General features: G+C 41.3%; 1 pseudogene; it reads right to left on the bottom strand.

The window, feature by feature from the left end:
* Positions 1 to 14,844: 14,844 nt before the first annotated feature.
* On the bottom strand, positions 14,845 to 15,445 carry LOC145535605 (pyridoxal kinase pseudogene; annotated as a pseudogene).
* Positions 15,446 to 15,864: the final 419 nt, after the last annotated feature.

The following is a 15,864-nucleotide window of genomic DNA, read 5'->3' as shown; positions in this document are numbered from 1 at the left end:
ATTGACCATGACAACTTGGAGCAAGGGAATAAAAGCCAGGCTAAGCAAGAGAGACTAGAGAGTCTGAGAGGAAAGAGGCTGAGTAAGAAGATACGTGTGGGAATATGGCTGTTAAAAGCTCTCACATATATCGCGGGGAATAGAGAAGGTCAACAGCATGCCCAGTGCTGGAGGCATGCACAGAAAAGCCTGAGAAGATTCTGAGTTTTCACCTCCAGCTGACCTCTAGCATCCAACAGTATAAAGTGAAGGCCAAGGCAGAGCTATAAACAGCCTGTGTAACCACTGAAGGAGCACCCTCAAGCAGAGCCAATCAGCAATGCTTGGAAAAATACTTCCGTTTGTTTTGTTTCTCTTTTATCCTTTATGTTTCTTTTCAATTGCTTTGTTTTTTGTTTGCTCCAGGAACTTAAGAAAACTTTATTAAAATGCTTGCTGACCAATAGGTAATATAATGTAGACTCCAATGACATATAGGACAAACAATGAAGATTTTACAAAAATGATATAAGAAAGTCACTAAGCAAATAACAAAAACCCTCAACAAAGATAGGGAATTGCAAATGACCCCAAATAACCAAAACAATCTTGAAAAAATTGTAGGACTCAGTTTCATATTTTCAAACTTATTACAAGCCTACTATATAGTACTAGCATACAGACAGATATGTAGATCAGTGGAATAGAACTGAGTCCAGAAATAAACTCATACATCTATGGTCAACTGATTTTTTACAAAGGTTCCAAAACAAATTAATGGGGGAAAGCATAGACTCTTCAACAATGATGCTGGATATCCACATGCAAAAGTATGAGGCTGGGCCATACCATATACCATATACAAAAATTAAGTCAAAATGAACCAAATACCTAAACTGAAGAGCTAATCTATATAAACCTCTTAGAAAGAAACATACCAAGAAATCTTTATGCTGTTAGACTTCAGTTCAGTTCAGTTCAGTCGCTCAGTTGTGTTCGACTCTTTGCGACCCCATGAGTCGCAGCACACCAGGCCTCCCTGTCCATCACCAACTCCGGGAGTTTACCCAAACTCATGTCGGTGATGCCATCCAGCCATCTCATCCTCTATCGTCTCCTTCTCTTCCTGCCCTCAATTTTTCCCAGCATCAGGGTCTTTTCAAATGAGTCAACTCTTTGCATGAGGTAGCCAAAGTATTGGAGTTTCAGCTTCAACATCAGTCCTTCCAATGAACACCGAGGACTGATCTCCTTTAGGATGGACAGGTTGGATCTCCTCGCGGTGCAAGGGACTCTCAAGAGTATTCTCCAACACCACAGTTCAAAAACATCAGTTCTTTGGCTCTCAGCTTTCTTCATAGTCCAGCTCTCACATCCATACCTGACTACTGGAAAAACCATAGGCTCGACTAGACGGACCCTTGTTGGCAAAGTAATGTCTCCGTTTTTTAATATGCTCTCTAGGTTGGTCATAACATTCCTTCCAAGGAGTAAGCATCTTTTAATTTCATGGCTGCAATCACCATCTGCAGTGATTTTGGAGCCCCAAAAAATAAAGTCAGCCACTGTTTCCACTGTTTCCCCATCCATTTCCCATGAAGTGATGGGACCAGATGCCATGATCTTAGTTTTCTGAATGTTGAGCTTTAAGCCAACTTTTTCACTCTCCTCTCTCACTTTCATCAAGAGGCTTTTTAGTTCCTCTTCACTTTCTGCCACAAGGGTGGTGTCATCTGCATATCTGAGGTTATTGATATTTCTCCCAGCAATCTTGATAATGCTGTTAGACTTAGCAATTGTTAAATATGACCAAAAAAGCCCAAGAAAAATATAGGTGAACTGCACTTCATCAAAACTTTTATGTATCAAAAGATGCTATCAAGGAGTGAAAATATTTGCTAATCATATATCTGGTAATGACCAGTATCCAAAATGTTAATATATACTGAACTCTTACAAGTCAATGACACAAAAGCAAACATCCCAACTTTAAAAATTGTCAATAAATTTGAATATACATTTGTCCAAAAGAGATATGCAAGTGATCAATGATATATGAAAAGATACTCAAAACATCATTAGGCATTAGAGACATGCAGATCATTAGAGACCCGAGATATTGCTTCTTACCCACTAAGATGGCTATAATAATATTTTTTTCATGGAAAACAACAAAGATTAACAAAGGTGCTGCAGATACTGGACTCATATTAGTGACAGGAATATAAAATGTACACATTTATGTAATTAGTGGTGGAAATGTAAAACAGTATAGCAAATGTGAAAAAGAGTTTGGCTGTTCCTCAAAAAGATAAAGAGAATTCTTAACCCAGAAATTCCATTCTTAGTATATACCAAAAAAATTGCAAATGATATTCAAAATTTGTACACAAATGTTAATAGCAGCACTATGGGAACCAAATATTCATGAATGAATGGATAGACAGGTTATGTTATATCTGTGCAATGGAATATTTTTCTGTTATAAAAAAGAGTAAAAAACTGATACATGCTACAACATGGAGGCAATTGGAAAACATTATGCTAAGAGAAGAAGCCAAACACAAAAAGTCAAAGATTGCATAATTACACCTGCATGAAATTTCCATAGGAAGCAAAACCATAGAAACAGAAAGATTAGTGGTTTTCAGGGGCGGGGACAGGGTAAAACAGGGAATGACTGCTTCATGGGTATGGGAATTTCCCTTTGGGGTGATGAAAATGATTTGGAATCATTTAGAGGTGATGGTTGCTCAACACTGTGAATGTACTGAATGCCACTAAACTGCATTTTATTATTTTTTAAATTTATTTATTTTTAATTGAAGGATAATTGCTTTACAGAATTTTGTTTTCTGTCAAAACTCTACATGAATCAGCCATAGGTATCCATATTTCCTCTCCCTCTTGAAACTCCCTCGCATCTCCCTCCCCATCCCACCCCTCTAGGTTGATACAGAGCCCCTGTTTGAGTTCCCTGAGACATAAAGCAAATTCCCATGGCTGTCTATTTTACATACGGTAATGTAAGTTTCCATGTTACTCTCTCCATACATCTCATCCACTCCTCCCATCTCCCAGTGTCCTCTAGTCTGTTGTCTATGTCTGTTTCTTCATTACTGCCCTGCAAATAAATTCTTCACTACCATCTTTCTAGACTCCATATACATGCATTAGTATGTGATATTTATCTTTCTCTTTCTGACTTACTTCACTCTGTATAATAGGCTCTAGGTTCATCTACCTCATTAGAACTGACCCAAATATGTCCCTTTTTATGGCTGAGTAATATTCCATTGTGTATATGTACCACAACTTCTTTATCCATTCATCTGTCGATGGACACCTAGGTTGCTTCCAAGTTCTAGCTATTGGAAGTAGTGTTGCAATGAACATTGGGGTACATGTCTCTTCTTCAATTTTGGTTTCCTCGGGGTATATGCCTAGGAGTAGGATATCTGGGTCATATGGTGGTTTTATTCCTAGTTTATAAAGGAATCTCCATACCGTCTTCCATAGTGGTTGTATCAATTTATAGTCCTACCAACACTGCAAGAGGGTCCCTTTTCTCCACATCCTCTCCAGAATTTATTGTTTGTAGACTTTTTGATGATGGCCATTCTGACCAGTGTGAGATGATATCTCATTGTAGTTTTGATTTGCATTTCTCTAATAATGAGCAATATTGAGTATCTTTTCATGTGTTTGTTAGCCATCTGTATGTCGTCTTCTTTGGAGAAATGTCTGTTTAGATCTTTTCCCACTTTTTGATTGGGTTGTTTGTTTTTTTGGTATTGAGTTGTATGAGCTGCTTGTATATTTTGGAAATTAATCCTTTGTCAGTTGTTTCATTAGCTATTATTTCCTCCCATTCTGAGGGTTGTCTTTTCACCTTGTTTATAGTTTCCTTTACTGTGTAAAGCTTTTAAGTTTAATCAGATCCCATTTGTTTACTTTTGTTTTTATTTCCATTACTCTAGGAGGTGGGTCATAGAGGATCTTGCCTTGATTTATGTCATCGAGTGTTCTGCCTGTGTTTTCCTCTAAGAGTTTCATAATTTCTCGTTTTACATTTAGGTCTTTAATCCATTTTGAGTTTATCTTTGTCTATGGTGGTAGGAAATGTTCTAATTTCATTCTTTTACATGTAGCTGTCCAGTTTTCCCAGCACTACTTATTGAAGAGGCTGTCTTTGCCCCATTGTATATTCTTGCCTCCTTTGTCAAAAATAAGGTACCCATAGGTGCATGGGTTCACTTCTGGGTTTTCTATCTTGTTCCATTGATCTGTACTTCTGTTTTTGTGCCAGTACAATATTGTCTTGATGGCTGTAGCTTTGTAGTATAATCTGAAATCAGGAAGGTTGATTCCTCCAGCTCCATTCTTCTTTCTCAAGACTCCTTTGGCTATTCAGGGTCTTTTGTGTTTCCATATGAATTGTGAAATTTTTTGTTTTAGTTCTGTGAAAAATGCCATTGGCAATTTGATAGGGATCACAATGAATCTGTAGATTGCACTTGATAGTATAGTCATTTTCACAATATTGATTCTTCCTACCCAGGAACATGAAATATCTCTCCATCTGTTTATGTTGTCTTTGATTTCTTTCATCAGTGTCTTGTAATTTTCTGTATACAGTTCTTTCGTCTCCTTAGGTAGGTTTATTCCTAGATGTTAAAAATGAACTCACTATTTCTCCAAAGTAATGCAACCACTTTATAGGGCCATTTAACTGTTTGCCTGTTTCAAAGCTAAGCATATACTTGTCCTGTGATCTATCAATTTCACCCCTATGTATTTATCCAAAAGAAAGTAAAACATAAGTACTCCAAAACATTTGAACAATATATTTCATTGTGCCTTTAGTCATAAAAGCAAGATATTGAAAATAATGCACATGTCTGTCAATAGGAGAATGGTTTAAAAAAGGTGTTATATTCATATAATAGAATACTACTCTTCAGTCAAAGGACCAAACTACTGATACAAGCAACAATAGCACCCATTTCATAGATATAATGAGCAAAATAAACCAGTCATAAAAGAGTATAGACTGTATTATTCTAAGTATGTTGTTGTTGTCTAATCACTCAGTCATGTCTGACATTTTGCAACCCTGTGGACTGTAGCCTGTCAGGCTCCTCTGTGCATGGGATTTTCCAGACAAGAATACTGGAGTGGGTTGTCATTTCCTACTCCAGGGGATCTTCCGGACCCAGGGATTGAACCCATATCTCCTGCATTGTCAGCCAAATTCTTTCCCACTGAGCCACTGGGGAAGTTTAACATTAAGTCTCTTAAAATTCAGGTGTATAATGCAAAGCTAGATTTATAAAAGACAGAGGAACCAGAGATCAATTTGCCAACATCCATTGGGTCATTGAAAAAGCAAGAGAGTTCCAGAAAAACACCTACTTCTGCTTAACTGAGTATGCCAAAGCCTTTGACTGTGTGGATCACCACAAACTGTGGAAAATTCTTAAAGAGATGGGAATACCAGACCACCTGACCTGCCTCCTGAGAAATCGGTATGCAAGTCAGGAAGCAACAGTTAGAACTGGACATGGAACAACAGACTGGTTCCAAATTGGGAAAGGAGTACATCAAGACTGTATATTATCACCCTGCTTATTTAGCTTATATACAGAGTATATCATGAGAAACGCTGGGCTGGATGAAGCACAAGCTGGAATCAAGATTGCTGGGAGAAATATCAATAACCTCAGATATGCAGATGACACCACCCTTATGGCAGAAAGTGAAGAAGAACTAAAGAGCCTCTTGATGAAGGTGAAAGAGGAGAGAGAAAAAGTTGGCTTAAAGCTCAACATTCAGAAAACTAAGATCATGGCATCTGGTCCCATCACTTCATGACAAATAGATGGGGAAAAATGGAAACAGTGAGAGACTTTATTTTGGGCGGCTCCAAAATCACTGCAAATGGTGATTGCAGCCATGAAATTAAAAGATGCTTACTCCTTGGAAGGAATGTTATGACCAACCTAGACAGCATATTAAAAAACAGAGACATTACTTTGCCAACAAGGGTCCGTCTAGTCGAGCCTATGGTTTTTCCAGTAGTCAGGTATGGATGTGAGAGCTGGACTATGAAGAAAGCTGAGAGCCAAAGAATTGATGTTTTTGAACTGTGGTGTTGGAGAATACTCTTGAGAGTCCCTTGCACCGCGAGGAGATCCAACCTGTCCATCCTAAAGGAGATCAGTCCTGGGTGTTCATTGAAAGGACTGATGCTGAAGCTGAAACTCCAATACTTTGGCTACCTCATGCAAAGAGTTGACTCATTTGAAAAGACCCTGATGCTCAGAAAGATTGAAGGCGGGAGGAGAAGGGGATGACAGAGGATGAGACGGTTGGATGCCATCGCAGATTCAATGGACATGAATTTGAGTAAACTCTGGGGATTGTTAATGGACAGGGAAGCCTGGCGTGCTGCAGTCCGTGGAGTTGCACAGAGTTGGACATGACTGAGCGACTGAACTGAACTGAACACAAAGTAAGGAAAATTGCTCTTTGAAATATAAGAACAATGATTCCTTTATCTCCCCATTGCCACAAAAATGTTAAGGATAGTTCATGTGTTGAAACCATGTTTGCACCTATATGCACTCTCCACTGAGGATTCCCCTTCTATACTGGATACAAACACCAAAACTGATGAAAAAGGATTAAAGAGAACTTAACATTTTATTGTTACTGAATTAGATGAGCAGCCCCCCTCTTTGGGCCCTAGCTGAAATGAAGCCCTGGGCTCTGTCAGTGAGTTCTTTCCCTTTCACGTTCTTGCTGCCAATAAGGAAAATGAATTGAGTACAAGAGAGACAAGGTTGGGCTTCCCTGGTGGCTCAGTGATAAAGAATCCACCTGCCAATGCAGGAGACACGAATTCAATCCCTGACCCAGGAAGATCCCACATGCTGCGGAACAACTAAGCCTGTAAGCTACAACTACTGAGCCTGTGCCTGGGAACCACAACTACTGAGCTCATGTGCCCCAACTACTGTAGCCTGCACACTCTAGAGCCTGTGATCGGCAACAAGGGAAGCCACAATAATGAGAAACCAGTGCATCCCAACCAGAGAGTAGGCCCCCGCTTGCCGCAAGTAGAGGAAAGCCCATGCAGCAACGAAGACCCAGCCCAGCCAAAAATAAATAAAATTAAATTTAAAAAATAAGAATTCAGAGAACTTACTTCTTAAAAAAAAGACAGGCTTTTATTCAATGGCCAGAGAATAGAGAAGGGGAGCACATGCTCTGAAAGCATCTTCTCTCTGGCCTAAGGTCAGGAGAAAGTTTTTACAGGGGAGGGGCAAAGGGGAGGGTCTCAGTGAAGTCCAACATCATCTAAATTCTTGGAAAAGGCAGAGAGTTTCAAGAATTGAGTCCACACTGTCTATCTCTCCTTGTATGGTCAAGACCATCCAGTAGTGGTGCAGGTGGGGAGGAGATCTTAGCATGATAATGTATTCTAATGTGCATATAATGAGAAAAGCCTACTTTGTCAACCATTTTGGATCTAGCCGGTTTGGTCTGGTTTTGCCCCATTTGTGGCTTCCTGTTTTCCTGTTGATAAAGCACATCTAGCCTATACCATTAAAGATTTCTGCATCTGGGCCAGGGGCTGTATAGCATGGGTGACTTTATAAATTTGGATGCTTTGGGGAAAAAATGGCAAAATCATAAAGGTCAGGATGTATATTTTCAAATGGTTGCTGAAATGAAGGTGCAGTTAAGACTAGTTGATCAATCCATTCTGTCAAGCAATAGACTTAAATAATTCTTATTTAATGCATATTGTTTAGTTTGTGTATATGTGAGTGCATGCTTAGGTTAGTTTAAATGAATGAACTGATTGTCATGGTGTTATGCTAGGCATACATTTATTTCCATGATTAAAAACAAAATAAAACACTACAGTTGTATTCTGCAACAGAAGATATGTTAGTCAATAAAAGTATTCACTTGAATAGGTTTTCACTTGATTAATAATGGATGTTTAAGGATCAATTGTTTTCTTTCTTACGTTGTCTTCTTGAAATGATTTGAAACAACAAGCAGACTATGACATACTCCCTCAGAGAGCCTTTGTCCTCCAGCCAAAGACTGCTAAGGAACACACCTATAGATCAACAAGTTGTATTTACTACTCACTATACTGATGGGGGGATGCACACCCTGGGGAATCTCAGTAAAAAGGTGTTAGAAAGAACTTACTGTGGGATTTCAGCTTTGATTAGGTGATTTGGAAGATTGTGTGTGCTCAGTCACTCTGTCGTGTCTGACCCTTTGCAACCCCATTGAACTGCAGCCAGCCAGGCTCCTCTGTCCATGCAGTTCTCCAGGCAAGAATACTGGAGTGAGTTGCCATGCCCTCCTCCAGGGGATCTTCCTGACCCAGGGATCGAACCCATGTCTCCTGTATCTCTTGCATTGGCAGGGGGATTCTTTACTGCTGAGCCACCTGGAAAGCCCGATTTGGGAGATTGGGTGTTGTCAAAAATCAGGGGCAATCTTATGACTATGTGTCCCAATAAATTTTCTTTAAAGGGAGAGCAAGGATAAAACTGCTCTTCCCAGGTGGCATAGTGGTAAAAAATCTGCCTGCAGTGCAGGACACATGGGTTTGATCCATGGGTTGGGAAGATCCCCTGGAGAAGGAAATGGAAACCCACTCCTACTGTTACCTGGAGAGTCTCATGGACAGAGGAGCCTGGCAGGCTACAGTCCATGGAGTCGCAAAGAGTCGGACATGACTGAGCGACTAAGCACAGCATATATATCTATACACATATATATGTATAAATATATATATAGTTGTGTATAATAAACAGAAACCTAAATTAAATAGACTTAAGAGACCAGAAAGGGGAGCTCTCACGCCCTGTGATGATAGCAGGTCCCAACAAAAAGACTAGTCATCTTGTCTTCTTTCCTGGCAAGCACTCAGCCAGTGAAAAGCCATGAACTCTTTGTTTACTATAGCCCTCTCAACTTCCTTTTCCCCTCTAAAAGTGTTCTTCACTTGCTGTGCAGGGACTTGCACATGGCTCACCATGGTTGCAGACCCTGAATTGCAATCCTCTGCTGATCTGAAATAAGCCCATCTTTGCTGGAGAAATAGCTGGTAGTCTATTTTTTTTTTAGGTCAAAAATATACAAAGAGATTAATTACATTTATTATAAGGAATTGGCTCATGGGATTGTGGAGGCTGCTGAATAGAAAATCTCCAGTGTGGGCTGGTGGGCTGGAGACCCAGAAGAGCTGATAGTGCAGACGAAAGTCCAAAGGCAGTCTACTAGACGATTCATAAATTGGAAAGATTAAGCTAGTTGTAGGTTCTTCTATGGTTGCATTTAACCTGAGAGGAGAAGAAATACTGATAAACAGCAGGCTAGGAATAAAAGAGAAAATAAGGCTTCAAATTAAAAATAACCATTAGTAAACTCTTATATCTATCATTTGGAATCTATTTAAGTTTCTTTGAGCACTGTGTTTTTCCTCCTCTCACTGATAGGTGAAGAGGAGCAAAATATACTACCCCCATGTATTCCTCTTTGGCATAAAGATTGTCTCAAGCTGGTTATTGTTAAGAAACAGCAGACACAAGAGAAGCTCTGAAAACTGAACAGAAGTTTCCTTTTTGCAAGGCACATTTACATTTATAAGGGAAATTTCCATTTTAAGAGTGTCTCCTTCTGTGTACCAGACAGAGGAAGATGACAAAACCTCTAGAAAATTTGTACCAATGGAAAAGGCAAAAACTTAAATCTGTGTAACAATTGTACTCTAGTTTTAACTGTATGTTTCCTGGTAACCTCCCATAAGTGACCCCACATCCACCTCCAAATCTTCTTTTGTCTTCAGCTGGAGATGGTATTTAAGGTGATGCTTGGGCTATTTCATAGAGTTACTCAGGTTTTCCTGAGTATCTTCCATGTATACAGGAGGTATGACTGTGTTGACCGAAAGGAAAATGAAAAGTGTAGGAGCTGTGTGTTTATTCAGGGTCTTACTGAGGACCCTGGGAGACAGGGAGACAGCCCCTCAGTTGCTCTGAGAAACCTCTCTGAGGAAATAGAGGAAGAAGTCAGTTTATATGTGATTTTGGGTAGGGAATATGTGCAATCGAGCACACATCTCAGTAAAAGGTTAGTCACAAGGATCTAGTATCTCTGTGCTTTTTTATGTATGGAAAAAATGCAAGAATGTGGGTTCGTAAACATTTTCTCCAGAGGTATATCTAACTATTTAAGTCTGTGTTTCCAAAGCACAGAGTGCTTTACCCTGCTTTGTTCATCCTGAATTCCTTTCAGAACGCACTGTTTGGTCAGTGACTGCAGTGGCTAATAACTTAATCCTTGTAGAACCAGATGGTGAGCAACATTCTTTGTTTTAAACATGTTGTTGAGCTTGCGTTTGTTTTTCTCCTGTTAATGTCTTTTCTTATAGAGGGTGGTCTCAGCTAAGATGGTAGACTGAAAATTATTTTTCCACCCCTACATTTGGATGACACAAAACTACCCAAGGTCCTAAGACTTGCCTTAAGTATCCTCATTGACAAACCCAAATAGATGAATGTGAATGTGCAGTACCTATGTGTCCTCTCCAAGTTTCTAAATTTATTCTCTAAGATTTTACCAAGTTACTTTTCTCAAGATAAACCAACATAAACTCACAGTTGTTGGCACACTTAATTTGGAGTCAAACAGACCTAGTTTCAAATTCCAGTCTTACCCTAAAATAGGCAAATTGCTTGATCACAATGAGCCTCAGCTCTTTTGTCTATAAAAAGGGAAATATGTTAATAATTCATAGATACATTTCAAGTTCTGCATGAGATAAAAAATGCAAAACATGTTGAACATAGCCCAAGAGATGACAGATGCTATTATTATTACTGTTCCTATTAGTATTATTAAATTATTATGCCTACATCTACATTCTGATTATACAATACAGTTGGTATGCTTCATGTCCTTCAGATAATAACAGACAGTTCTCTAAAAGTCATGTGGGCAAGGACTGTGTGTTGCTAAATATAGATAGATTTCATAAACTTTAAACACTAAAGTTGTATCCTTTTGCTTAAAAAGAATTCTATCCTACCTGTCCATCAAGGTGAGCCAATGAAGTATTTGTGTATTGGAAGTGTTTTCTATACAATATGATTCTGGATAATTTTTCTTACACAAAAATAATATTGCATTAGTTTTTGCTGTATAGTGAAGTGAATCTGTTGTACAAATACATATTCACTCTTTTTTAGCTTCTTTTTCCATATAGGTTATTACAAAATATTGAGTAGAGTTCCCTGTGCTATACAGTAGGATGTTATTAGTTACCTATTTTATATATAGCAGTGTGTCTGTCAATCCCAGTCTTCCAGTTTATCCCACCTCCTTTTACTCCCCAGTAACCATAAGTTTGTTTTTTTTTTTCAGCATAAAATTATTTTAATGCTGTGAAAGATGAACAAGGAAGAAATATACAACATAATGAGATATGACTTAAAAGAAATAATTTTTTAAATGAGAGTCTTCCTAGAGTCCTGTGGTCTGTTATTCTAAGATTGTAATTAACCATACATTTATCCCTCATTTTTTAAAAAAGCACACACATGTACGGACACAAGATCACAGTCTCTCTGAGGAAGTTAGAAATAGATGCTGTTTTTTTGGTAAGGCTTTGATTAATGTCAAATATCAGGATTACCTCCTAGTTTGAGGTTTTGTTTTTTTTTTTATAAATTTATTTATTTTAGTTGGGGGCTAATTACTTTACAATATTGTAATAGTTTTTGCCATACATTGACATGAATCAGCCATGGGTTTACATGTGTTCCCCTTCCTGGACCCCCCACCCACCTCCCTCCCCATCCCATCCCTCTGGGTCATCCCATTGCCCCGGCCCTGAGCCCTTCTCTCATGCATCGAACATGGAATGGTGTTCTGTTTCACATATGATAATATACATGTTTCAATGCTATTCTCCCAGAACGTCCCACCCTCACCTTCTCCCTCAGAGTCCATAAAATTGTTCCATGCATCTGTGTCTCTTATTCTGTCTCGCATATAGGGTTATCGTTACCATCTTTCAAATTCCATATATATGCATTAGTATACTGTATTGTTGTTTTTCTTTCTGGCTTACTTCACTCTGTATAATGGGCTCCAATTTCATCCATCTCAGTAGAACCGATTCAAATGTATTTTTTTTAATGGCTGAGTAATATTCCATTGTGTATATGTACCACAGCTTCCTTATCCATTCGTCTGCTGATGGACATCTAGGTTGCTTCCATGCCCTAGCTATTGTAAACAGTGCTGCGATGAACATTGGGGTACACGCGTCTCTTTCAATTCTGGTTTCCTCTGTGTATATGCCCAGCAGTGGGATTGCTGGGTCATATGGCAGTTCTATTCCCAGTTTTTTAAGGAATCTCCACACTGTTCTCCATAGTGGCTGTACCAGTTTGCATTCCCACCAACAGTGTAAGAGGGTTCCCTTTTCTCCACACCCTCTCCAGCATTTATTGCTTGTAGACTTTTGGATAGCAGCCATTCTGACTGGTGTGAAATGATACCTCATTGTGGTTTTGATTTGCATTTCTCTAATAATGAGTGATGTTGAGCATCTTTTCATGTGTTTGTTAGCCATCTGTATGTCTTCTTTGGAGAAATGTCTGTTTAGTTCTTTGGCCCATTTTTTGATTGGGTCGTTTATTTTTCTGGAATTCAGCTGCAGAAGTTGCTTGTATATTTTTGAGATTAATTGTTTGTCTGTTGCTTCATTTGCTATTATTTTCTCCCATTCTGAAGGCTGTCTTTTCACCTTGTTTATAGTTTCCTTTGTTGTGCAAAAGCTTTTTTTACATCTGTAAATCTATTTCAGTTTCATAGATAAGTTCATTTGTAGTCTTTTCTTTGATTCCACATATAAGCAATATTATATGATATATGTCTTTCTCTGTCTGACTCATTTCACTCAGTATAAGAGGTTCATCCATGTTACTGCAAATGGCATTATTCTGTTCTTTTTTATGGCTGAGTAATATTCCACTATATATATATATATATATATATATATATATATATATATATATATGCCACATCTTCTTTATTCATTCCTCTGTTGATGGACATTTAGATTGCTTCCATGTCCTGGCTGTTGTAAATAGTGCTGCAGTGAATATTGAGGTGCATGCATCTTTTCCAAGTATGGTTTTCTCCAGGTATATTCCTAGGAGTGGGATTGCTGGATCATATAGTAGTTCTATTTTCAGTTTTTTAAGGAACCTCTACACTGTTTTCCATAGTGGCTGTACCAGTTTGTATTCTGATCAACAATGTAGGAGAGTTCCCTTTTCTCCACACTCTCTCCAGCAATTATTGTTTATAGACTTTTTTTCTTTTTTTGCCAAGCTTATTTTTCTTCAAGCTCACAGTGCACACAGAACAAGCCGCTACCCCCAACACCATATTTTCAGGGCAGGTTTTCACCATCTCATTGAGAGAGCCCATCAGTTTCTTGCCCTAGTCTTACACTTACTCTCCATGAGTTAAAAAAAAAAGGGGGGGGACAGAAGAAAAAAAGATTTCCACTGATTGGCAATGTGGCCTCACCCCCACTCTAGTTGGCAGTGACTATTTTCCATGAAAGAATCTGTGGAGGCCCAGGGCCCTGGGGGACTATGGCTGGCCCCTGGCCACTTTGCTGGGGGACTGTATGTCCCAACCACCCAGGGCTTCCTCCTCCTCCTCCCAGGCCAGTGGGCCCTGCAGGGACCAGGAAACATGACAAGGACACAAGCCCTGATCTGTTGGCCACTGCAGGGAGCTGAGGACCCCTGACTCTGTGTGCAGGAACTAATGCCAGAGAGTTAAATTACAATATTCAGAACATGAGCAGGGTTGGGGAGAAAGACAAGAGAGAGTGCAGGAGTCCAGTGGGGACCCGCCTGCCTTCATTTCGGGGCATTTTCAACACAGGGTTGAAGGCAGCTCTGAGGAGGTGAGAGTCCTTGAGATGTGGGCCCGGCCACAGGAGGGTGTCTGTGGGGCCCGGACTTGGGAGAGTGGGGTAGGGGGAAGGGATACCCTAGGACAGCCTGCTTCCCCAGGGATCCCCATCTGGGCCCCCACATCCAGCTATCTCCCTTCTTCCCTCCAGGCTGTGGCTTTCAAGAGATGTGAACCCCTGCAGCCCCCAGAGTTGGGGGTGGGCGCTAAGCAGGGGCAATCCTGCCTGTAGCCGCGCCTGGCAGGGGGTCTTCAAAATTCCTGGCAAAGTGGGGCCAGGAAGGTCACCCCAGCAGTGGACACCTGGACTGGTGTCAAGGTCTCCGCCGTGTCCTCCACCCACTGTGGGGACGGTCAAAGCTGTGGAGGCTTTGGGACGCCCCACCTGGCTGGCACAGGACACAGAGCTGCAGGGCAGGGGGGCGAGATAACTGGCGGGTGGGGTTACAGACACTAGCGAGGGGTGGGGAGTGGGGGTGGGGGAGGAGCCCGCCTCTGCGCACTGTACCTGCACACTGACCTAGTGACTTGACACATTTGTCACCAGGAGTGGGCGGCAAACACACAGTGCATGACCTGTTCTACCATAAACCCAATGAGTTTTCCACAAGAAGCCGGCTGCGGTGATTTTCCCACAGATGCCCTTGGCTGTGCAGCAGCCTCTGTCCCATGGCCCAGGAAATTACAAGGCAGCCCCCCGACACACTGAGATGTGCACATTTTGGGGGTTCTGGGAAGGTCCCCACCAAAGTGACCGTGGAGCGTCAAGTTTCAGTCACAGCTCGAAGGCAGACGTTACATTTTTCACAAGGAAGGAAATGGAGACACCTAACACCGGGCATTATGGAGGCGGGTCTGCTGCAGAACATGGTGCGTGGCTGACAGGGTCTTCTCACAGGCCACCTTGCAGTTGTTGGGGTGCTTGTGCATCCACGCTGAGAGCATGGCGGCGAAGCCTTCCCTGGTGCCGGCGAAGACTGCGTCCACCTTGTGCATCTCCCTGGGGATGCGCTGCATCAGCGCGGAGCCATCAGGGGTCTGTGTCCTCTGGCTCCCCAGCGCTGTCAGGTAATCAGTGCCCTCGGGGACAGCAGGTAGGAGCTGGTGATGACCACTGTGTCGGGCCCCATGGAGTATAACTTGTCCATCACCTCTAAGACTGCTTCCTGGCTGTGGAGCTTTCTCCTGGTCAGCAACTCAGCCTCAAATTGGTTGGTGGGTGATGATGTCTGCGACTGGCACCACCATCCCCAGGTCCTCTGGGGATGTACATGGCGCCTTCTCCATTATGCTGGTCTCCCATCACGGGGTCGCACGTGTACATGAGCCTGGGGTTCTGCTGCTAAAGCTCGCTCAGGATGTCCACCACCATGGCCAGGAAGGACTTGTCTGGCCTGTAGCCTCTGAGAATGTAGTCATCCTGATTCATGTTGTTCAGCTTCAGCTCCTAGACAGATCACGGGGCTGGTCTGGGTTTGGCACTTGGCCCTTCCAATGTGAGTAGCCTGTGAGGTTTGAAAACTGGACAGAGTTTACCACATCAACCTCAAGCCCCCAAACCTGTAGGGAATGTGGCTGACTGATTGCTCAGGTAGCTGGGGTCACTCCTCCATTACTCTGGGCAGCCGGCTCCGCTCCCCTCCGCCGTTCTTGGGCTCCAGTCTGCTGCTGTCCTGCTCAGGCACAGGGGCTCCGTTTGGAGGACAGGCCGCCTCCTTCTCTGTAGACTTTTTGACGTTGGCCATTCTGACTGGTGTGAAGTGATAACTCATTATAGTTTTGATTTACATTTCTCTAGTAATTAGTGATGTTGAACATCTTTTCATGTGCTTTTTAACCATCTGTATG

The sequence above is a fragment of the Giraffa tippelskirchi genome, chromosome X, assembly GCF_054371585.1.
Source record: "Giraffa tippelskirchi isolate mGirTip1 chromosome X, T2T-mGirTip1v1.2.pri, whole genome shotgun sequence".
In the NCBI taxonomy this organism is placed as follows: domain Eukaryota; kingdom Metazoa; phylum Chordata; class Mammalia; order Artiodactyla; family Giraffidae; genus Giraffa; species Giraffa tippelskirchi.
Note: the sequence above shows the minus strand (reverse complement) of the source record. Positions and strands in the feature narration are given on the sequence as shown.